General features: G+C 34.0%; 1 non-coding gene across 1 annotated transcript; it reads right to left on the reverse strand.

Annotated features, from left to right (window-relative positions):
• Positions 1-9,546: 9,546 nt before the first annotated feature.
• Positions 9,547-9,628, reverse strand: trnas-gcu. Its single transcript has one exon. It is a non-coding gene; the product is annotated as a tRNA-Ser (tRNA).
• Positions 9,629-9,831: the final 203 nt, after the last annotated feature.

Below are 9,831 nucleotides of genomic sequence, written 5' to 3' on the forward strand. Positions count from 1 at the left end.
ACTCATCTGTCATTACTTTAACAAAGTACCTGCTAGAAACACTGCTCACATGTAACAAACACTGAATTTTCTCTTCTCTTCTCTTCTCTTCTCTTCTCTTCTCTTCTCTTCTCTTCTCTTCTCTTCTCTTCTCTTCTCTTCTCTTCAGGTTAAGGCCTTTAAAATAGAGACACCACTAAAAAAACACGTAAAATATTTCAGAATGTAATTACTTGATTATATTTTTATATATTAAAATGTCTAGAGTTTATATATTACATTTATACAATATAAGTGCATTTCATAATTTCATTGATTATTTTGTTTGCTCAGGACAGGTTCCACATGTGATAAAAACTTTCTTCGGCTTCTCCCATCAGGGGTCGCCACAGTGGATCATCCACATGTTTGATTTGGCACATGTTTTTACACTGGATGCCCTTCCTAACGCAACCCTCCCCATTTATCCGGGCTTGGGACCTGCACTAAGAGTGGCTGGGGGTGGTTAGGTGCTGAATGTAAATCCAGGATGTCAGTATCATTGGTGACTTGCTGTGGGGTGGAACTTCAAAAACCTTTATGATATTATATATTTACGAACTGAAAGACTGTAAAATATTTTAATTCAGCTAAAACCATTCATCATGTTCACTGTTATATTCATGTGTCTGTGGCTTTCACTTGGTGAGTTATTTTTATTTTATTTTATTAATATTAGATTTAGAAAGTGAATGTGGGTTTGATTATGTATTTCTGGTTTGATTGTGTAAAGGTTCTCTTCTCTATGACAGGTGACTCCATGGCAGATTCAATAGAGCCACTTTTCACTCATAAATCTGTAGATGAAGGTGATAATGTTACTCTGTCCTGCAGATACACAACCAGCTCTTCTACAGGAAACTCCCTGTTCTGGTACAGACAACATCCAAAATCTAAACCTGAGATCCTTTTTAATGTTATGCAAAGTGGAGATCTACTTTCACAACACCAAGAATGGATGCTAAAGTTGATAAGAACAAACAAGTGGATCTGATCATCTCCTCTGCTGCTGTATCAGACTCTGCTCTATACTACTGTGCTCTGAGGCCCACAGTGACAGGAAATCCAGCTGCACTGTACACTTATCTTATTGTCAGACATGTACCAGGATCCTGCCACATCTGCCAGCAATGTTGAGCTCTTTGATTATGAATTCTACTTTGCACAACAATACACTTACACACACTCACACAAGTGAATACACACTGCAACCTTCACTGAACCCAGCAAACCTCCCACACTGTGCACTGTGCACACACTGGTATTACAAAGAGCAGCAGCTGGTTTGTTCCTCATCTTATTGAAATACCTAGAAAAAAGTTGGTTGTCCTATTTAATAAACATGATTTGTTTTTACAGAATGAATAAATAAATTAATGACAGTACTGTATACAATTTCACATAATTCACATAATTATTCACAATGACTTACTTATTCACTTATACTTATTATTACTTACATACTTATTCACAGCAATTTCTGATGAGGCTGAAGCCCCCAATGCAGTGACATCACTTATAAAAACAAATATAACAGATAATGAAAATATGTAATAATTGAATCAGCTAATTATATTTTTACAGATTAAAATAATGCATTAATTCTGAATTCTTCATTAATAATCAACAATCTGTCAGTAACATTGGTGACTTGGTCATGTGATGCTGTGAGGTGGAGCTTCATGAACATTTATGATGCTACAGAGTGCAGAAAGTTCAGTATAGTTTCATTCAGCTAAGAGCATTTATCATGTTCACTATCATTTTCATGTGTCTGTGGCTTTCAATAGGTGAGTTAAATTCTGATTAATTTACTGTTTTAAAAAATGTATTGTATAATTTGTGATTAATTATTCTGTGATTCTGCAGTTATATAATAATGGATTATATAATCATTAAATGTTTTCTTCTCTATGACAGGTGACTCCATGGCAGATTCAATAGAGCCACTTTTCACTCATAAATCTGTAGATGAAGGTGATAATGTTACTCTGTCCTGCAGCTACAAAGACTTTAGTGATACTGTACAGAATCTGCAGTGGTACAAACAAGATCCAAAATCTAATCCTGAGTTCATTCTTTATATTTATGAAAGTGGAGCTTTAAGTCCCAACATCCCACCAAGAACGAGTGCTAAAGTTCATGGAAATAAACAAGTGGATCTGATCATCTCCTCTGCTGCTGTATCAGACTCTGCACTGTACTACTGCGCTCTGACGCCCACAGTGACAGGAAATCCAGCTGCACTGTACACTTATCTTATTGTCAGACATGTACCAGGATCCTGCCACATCTGTCAGCAATGTTGAGCTCTTTGATTATGAATTCTACTTTGCACAACAATACACTTACACACACTCACACAAGTGAATACACACTGCAACCTTCACTGAACCCAGTAAACCTCCCACACTGTGCACTGTGCACACACTGGTATTACAAAGAGCAGCAGCTGGTTTGTTCCTCATCTTATTGAAATACCTAGAAAAAGTTGGTTGTCCTATTTAATAAACATGATTTGTTTTACAGAATGAATAAATAAATTAATGACAGTACTGTATACAATTTCACATAATTCACATAATTATTTACAATGACTTACTTATTCACTTATACTTATTATTACTTACATACTTATTCACAGCAATTTCTGATGAGGCTGAAGCCCCCAATGCAGTGACATCACTTATAAAAACAAATATAACAGATAATGAAAATATGTAATAATTGAATCAGCTAATTATAATTTTACAGATTAAAATAATGCATTAATTCTGAATTCTTCATTAATAATCAACAATCTGACAGTAACATTGGTGACTTGGTCATGTGATGCTGTGAGGTGGAGCTTCATGAACCTTTAGGATTTTAACACATTAGAGTACAGAAAGACCTCAGAATATTTTCATTCAGCTAAAACCATTCATCATGTTCACTGTTATATTCATGTGTCTGTGGCTTTTAATAGGTGAGTTAAATTCTGATTAATTTACTGTTTTAAAAAATGTATTGTATAATTTGTGATTAATTATTCTGTGATTCTGCAGTTATATAATAATGGATTATATAATCATTAAATGTTTTATCTCTATGACAGGTGACTCCATGGCGGATTCAATAAAGTCACTTCTTACTCATAAAGTTGTAGATGAAGGTGATGATGTTACTCTGTCCTACAGCTACAAAGACTTTAGTGATACTGTACAGAATCTGCAGTGGTACAAACAAGATCCAAAATCTAATCCTGAGTTCATTCTTTATATTTATGAAAGTGGAGCTTTAAGTCCCAACATCCCACCAAGAACGAGTGCTAAAGTTCATGGAAATAAACAAGTGGATCTGCACATCTCCTCTGCTGCTGTATCAGACTCTGCACTGTACTACTGCGCTCTGACGCCCACAGTGACAGGAAATCCAGCTGCACTGTACACTGGTATTACAAAGAGCAGCAGCTGGTTTGTTCCTCATCTTATTGAAATACCTAGAAAAAAGTTGGTTGTCCTATTTAATAAACATGATTTGTTTTTACAGAATGAATAAATAAATTAATGACATTACTGTATACAATTTCACATAATTCACATAATTATTCACAATGACTTACTTATTCACTTATACTTATTATTACTTACATACTTATTCACAGCAATTTCTGATGAGGCTGAAGCCCCCAATGCAGCAACATCACTTATAAAAACAAATATAACAGATAATGAAAATATTTCACAATTGAATCAGCTAATTATAATTTTACAGATTCAAATAATGCATTAATTCCAGATTCTTTATTAAGAATCAACAATCTGACAGTAACATTGGTGACTTGGTCATGTGATGCTGTGAGGTGGAGCTTCATGAACATTTATGATGCTACAGAGTGCAGAAAGTTCAGTATAGTTTCATTCAGCTAAGAGGATTTATCATGTTCACTATCATTTTCATGTGTCTGTGGCTTTCAATAGGTGAGTTAAATTCTGATTAATTTACTGTTTAAAAAAGATTTATTACATAATTTGTGATTAATTATTTTGTGATTCTGTAGTTATATAATAATGGATTATATAATCATTAAATGTTTTATCTCTATGACAGGTGACTCCATGGCAGATTCAATAGAGCCACTTTTCACTCATAAATCAGTAGATGAAGGTAAAAATGTTACTCTGTCCTGTAAATATAAAACAACTGATCCAAACACCTACCTGCACTGGTACAAACAATATCCAAAATATAAACCTGTGTTCCTTCTTTATATTCAAGAATCTACTAAATTTAAAAGTGACATTCCACCATGTCTAGATGTTGAAGTTGATAAAAATAATAAACAAGTGGATCTGATCATTTGCTCTATACTACTACTACTACACAGGTTCGTTATGTGAGTCTGACTGTAAAGTCTGGATGCATCAGTAAGTCAGCAGTCTGACAGTCACACTGGTGACACCATCAGGTGATGCAGTGGGGTGAAGCTTCATGAACCTGAATGATATATTATGACATATTAGAGTACAGAAAGAAAATTTTCAAAAGTGAAGACAGAAATTATTTTCTCTCAGGAGGTGAAGCTGTTTACATGTTTCAATTAAATACTATTTTTTAGCTCCCAGACAGGTTCCAGTTTTCATTTAAAAATTAGCAATCATATTTGTACTTATCAATTTAATGATTACTGGTCAAAGAGTCAATAATAAATTAAACTATTAAAATCAGTATTAATTATAAATTAAAAAAAGAAATTTGTACAATTGTTTTAAATCCTGTTTTAAAGTCTTTCTCCACAAGGTGGTGCAGTCACTTATCTTATTGTGAGACATGTACCAGGATCCTGCCACATCTGTCAGCAATGTTGAGCTCTTTGATTATGAATTCTACTTTGCACAACAATACACTTACACACACTCACACAAGTGAATACACACTGCAACCTTCACTGAACCCAGTAAACCTCCCACACTGTGCACTGTGCACACACTGGTATTACAAAGAGCAGCAGCTGGTTTGTTCCTCATCTTATTGAAATACCTAGAAAAAAGTTGGTTGTCGTATTTAATAAACATGATTTGTTTTTACAGAATGAATAAATAAATTAATGACAGTACTGTATACAATTTCACATAATTCACATAATTATTCACAATGACTTACTTATTCACTTATACTTATTATTACTTACATACTTATTCACAGCAATTTCTGATGAGGCTGAAGCCCCCAATGCAGTGACATCACTTATAAAAACAAATATAACAGATAATGAAAATATGTAATAATTGAATCAGCTAATTATATTTTTACAGATTAAAATAATGCATTAATTCCAGATGCTTTATTAAGAATCAACAATCTGACAGTAACATTGGTGACTTGGTCATGTGATGCTGTGAGGTGGAGCTTCATGAACATTTATGATGCTACAGAGTGCAGAAAGTTCAGTATAGTTTCATTCAGCTAAGAGCATTTATCATGTTCACTATCATTTTCATGTGTCTGTGGCTTTCAATAGGTGAGTTAAATTCTGATTAATTTACTGTTTAAAAAATAAACATTGGGTAATTTGTGATTAATTATTCTGTGATTCTGCAGTTATATAATAATTGATTATATAATCATTAAATGTTTTATCTCTATGACAGGTGACTCCATGGCGGATTCAATAAAGTCACTTCTTACTCATAAAGTTGTAGATGAAGGTGATGATGTTACTCTGTCCTGCAGCTACAAAGACTTTAGTGATACTGTACAGAATCTGCAGTGGTACAAACAAGATCCAAAATCTAATCCTGAGTTCATTCTTTATATTTATGAAAGTGGAGCTTTAAGTCCCAACATCCCACCAAGAACGAGTGCTAAAGTTCATGGAAATAAACAAGTGGATCTGCACATCTCCTCTGCTGCTGTATCAGACTCTGCACTGTACTACTGCGCTCTGACGCCCACAGTGACAGGAAACCCAACTCCACTGTACAAAAAGCACTACACATGACTGCAGCAGATTCATGCTTTTCTCACTAGATGGAGCTGTTTACATGTTTACATTCACTTCCATGATATCGACTACACCTGTTCTTCTGTCAGTCACAATATTTATGTTTTCCACAATCCTGCTCTGGTTTTTCTTAGTAACGAGCCTCAGCTGTAATCTACACACTGTCAGCTTGATTTCACAGAACTAAAATTCTCATTAAATATCATTTATTTACAAAAGCAATATACCTTCTGCAAGAAGAAAGGAGAAGAGACCCAAAGCAGGAAAACAAAATAAGAAATGAAGAAATTAAAATCAGAAAGTTTAAAGCTGTATAAGTGATGGGTTTTACTGGAAACCAGTGCAGAAGTCTGTAGTTGTTTTGTCCAGTAAGATCCAGAAGTCCAGTGTTTCTGTCTGATATTAATTTATGGTTCTGAATATATAAATTGTGAGATGTGCCTGTTTTCTGATCACAGTCACATATATTATTGAGCCAAAATTCTATCCTACACACATGAATAAAGAAATATAAAATAAATAATAAACAAAAGTATGCAGAGGTTTATGTACAGTATGTTTGTTAAATCATGAGATACAACATATCCAAAAGATGCATTGTGTTGATCAGCAACAGTGGAATAGTTGTGAGTTGTAATGGAGTCTCAATTAACTTTCACTTATACTGTAAAGTGATGATCTGTTCAAAATGAGGAATGAAGAAATTAAAATCAGAAAGTTTAAAGCTGTATAAGTGATGGGTTTTACTGGAAACCAGTGCAGAAGTCTGTAGTTGTTTTGTCCAGTAAGATCCAGAAGTCCAGTGTTTCTGTCTGATATTAATTTATGGTTCTGAATATATAAATTGTGAGATGTGCCTGTTTTCTGATCACAGTCACATATATTATTGAGCCAAAATTCTATCCTACACACATGAATAAAGAAATATAAAATAAATAATAAACAAAAGTGTGCAGAGGTTTATGTACAGTATGTTTGTTAAATCATGAGATACAACATATCCAAAAGATGCATTGTGTTGATCAGCAACAGTGGAATAGTTGTGAGTTGTAATGGAGTCTCAATTAACTTTCACTTATACTGTAAAGTGATGATCTGTTCAAAATGAGGAATGAAGAAATTAAAATCTGAAATGTTATTTTATTTTTATGATTAAAATGATGACAGAACTGTAGACAGTATTACAGCTCTGACTTGATATTTGTACATTTAAATGATTAAATAAAATATAATAATAATAATAATAATAATAATAATAATAATAATAATAATAATAATAATACATTTAAAATTTAAATAATTACAGGTTTGTGCTGAGGAAATGTACATTGTAAATACAGTAATTATGTATTTATAGTTATTTTTTTTTGTAAATTGTATAGAACATAATGAATGTATATGATTTGTGATCTTGGACTTTGAGTAACATTTCTGATTATTTCATTAAACCAAACTAACTGATAAAGATGGGATTCGAAGCCACACATTCAGAGCACAATGGATTAGCAGTCCATTGCCTTAACCACTCGGCCACCTCGTCCTTTGATTTTATTTGCACGTTTTATGTGTTCAGTCTAACGCCATCTACAGACAAAACGCTTCTTGACCTTATGCACGATGCCACAGTTTGACACACTGAGATCAAAGGGATGTGTTTCAATGGATCCAAAGTTGGTCCTCATCTGACACAGCCCTTTGTGATCAGGCTTCAACATCTGTTTCCCATATGGTCTAGCGGTTAGGATTTCTGGTTTTCACCCAGGTGGCCCGGGTTCAACTCGGTATGGGAAACCTTCTTTGCTTCAATAAGGGCGTTGAATTCTGCATCCACTTTGCTCGAGGAGCCACAGCTACCCCAGCTGGTATTAGAGTCATGGCATGGTGCTTTCAACATAGCACGCTAAATCTGACTTTGGCCACATTTTGCATCACGCTTGTAAATTGACTTTCACAAAGCGCAACGCTGTACACCATTGAAATGGTAACCAGAAGGAAAGACGAATGAGGTGAACAGCTCCCAGTGTGGCCCATGTCGTCAGCCAGTACAGTATCCATTATGCTCTGCACGTGTGGGTTTGAATCCCATTGTTGTTGGATACTGCTGATTAGTAATAATGTTCATCTTTGAACGAAAGTCTTGATTACTGTTTATTTTACTACAACATTTACTCAATCCAGGACACATTACACACACTGTGCACACTTCCCTTTAAGCCCTGATGGCTCACTGACATCTTTATAGCATCACCAAGAACAGCAGCTGGTTTGTTTCTCACCTCAGTGAAATACCTCAAAAAATGTTTGTTATACTCTTTAATATACAGAATTTTTTACATAATTTAACTACATCCTAAATTAATTTGTTTATATTTATTTTTATAGTGGACTATTGTTAAAATTATTATAATTACATCATTTTCATGGTTTGTGTTTGTTTATTATGTGCTCAGGACAGATTCCCCGTGTGATTCTGAATGTAAAGTCAGTATGTTTCAGTAAAAACCAACAATCTGACAGTAACATTGGTGACTCTGTCACGTGATGCTGTAGGGTGGAGCTTCATAAACATGTATGATGTTAACATATTAGTGTACAGAAAGAGCTCAGAATATTTTTATTCAGGAAAAAACATTCATCATGTTCACTGTTATATTTACGTGTCTGTGGCTTTCACTAGGTGAGTTATATATTAATATTTTTTGTTCCTTCAATATGTTAAGTATTGAATTAGTGATAAATGAGTGTGTGGTGAGGAGAAAAAGCAGAATGTAAGATTATTTATCTATTGTTTGTGCACACATTAAAAGTTAAATGCATTATGTTCTCTTCTATAACAGGTGACTCAATGGGAGATTCAATAAACCCAAGATTCACTCATGAAGTTGTAAATGAAGGTGATGATGTTACTCTGTCCTGCAACTACAGCACAAGTGCTACATACAGCTACCTGCACTGGTACAGACAACATCCGAAATCTAACCCTGAGTTCCTTCTTTATATTAATGATTTAAGTGGAGATAAAAGTGTCTCCATTCCACCACGTCTGGATGTTAAAGTGGATAAAAATAATAAACAAAAGTGTGCAGAGGTTTATGTACAGTATGTTTGTTAAATCATGAGATACAACATATCCAAAAGATGCATTGTGTTGATCAGCAACAGTGGAATAGTTGTGAGTTGTAATGGAGTCTCAATTAACTTTCACTTATACTGTAAAGTGATGATCTGTTCAAAATGAGGAATGAAGAAATTAAAATCTGAAATGTTATTTTATTTTTATGATTAAAATGATGACAGAACTGTAGACAGTATTACAGCTCTGACTTGATATTTGTACATTTAAATGATTAAATAAAATATAATAATAATCTATTTAAGATGTAAATAATTACAGGTTTGTGCTGAGGAAATGTACATTGTAAATACAGTAATTATGTATTTATAGTTATTTTTTTTTATTGTATAGAACATAATGAATGTATATGATTTGTGATCTTGGACTTTGAGGAACATTTCTGATTATTTCATTAAAGCAAACTAACCGATAAAGGTGGGATTCGAACCCACACGTTCAGAGCACAGTGGATTAGCAGTCCATCGCCTTAACCACTCGGCCACCTCGTCCTTTGATTTTATTTGCGCGTGTTTTACGTGTTGAATCTAACGCCATCTACAGGCGAAACGCTTAGTTGAAGCTGCATAGTGTTTCATTAGTTATCTATTCTTGTGCTAATACCCTATCTAAAAGATTTGCTTGTCAGATAAAGCAACAATTTTTTTATGCTTGAATTCTGCATCCACTTTGCTCGAGGAGCCACAGCTACCCC

The sequence above is a fragment of the Silurus meridionalis genome, chromosome 6 (genome assembly GCF_014805685.1).
Source record: "Silurus meridionalis isolate SWU-2019-XX chromosome 6, ASM1480568v1, whole genome shotgun sequence".
Classification (NCBI taxonomy): Eukaryota; Metazoa; Chordata; class Actinopteri; order Siluriformes; family Siluridae; genus Silurus; species Silurus meridionalis.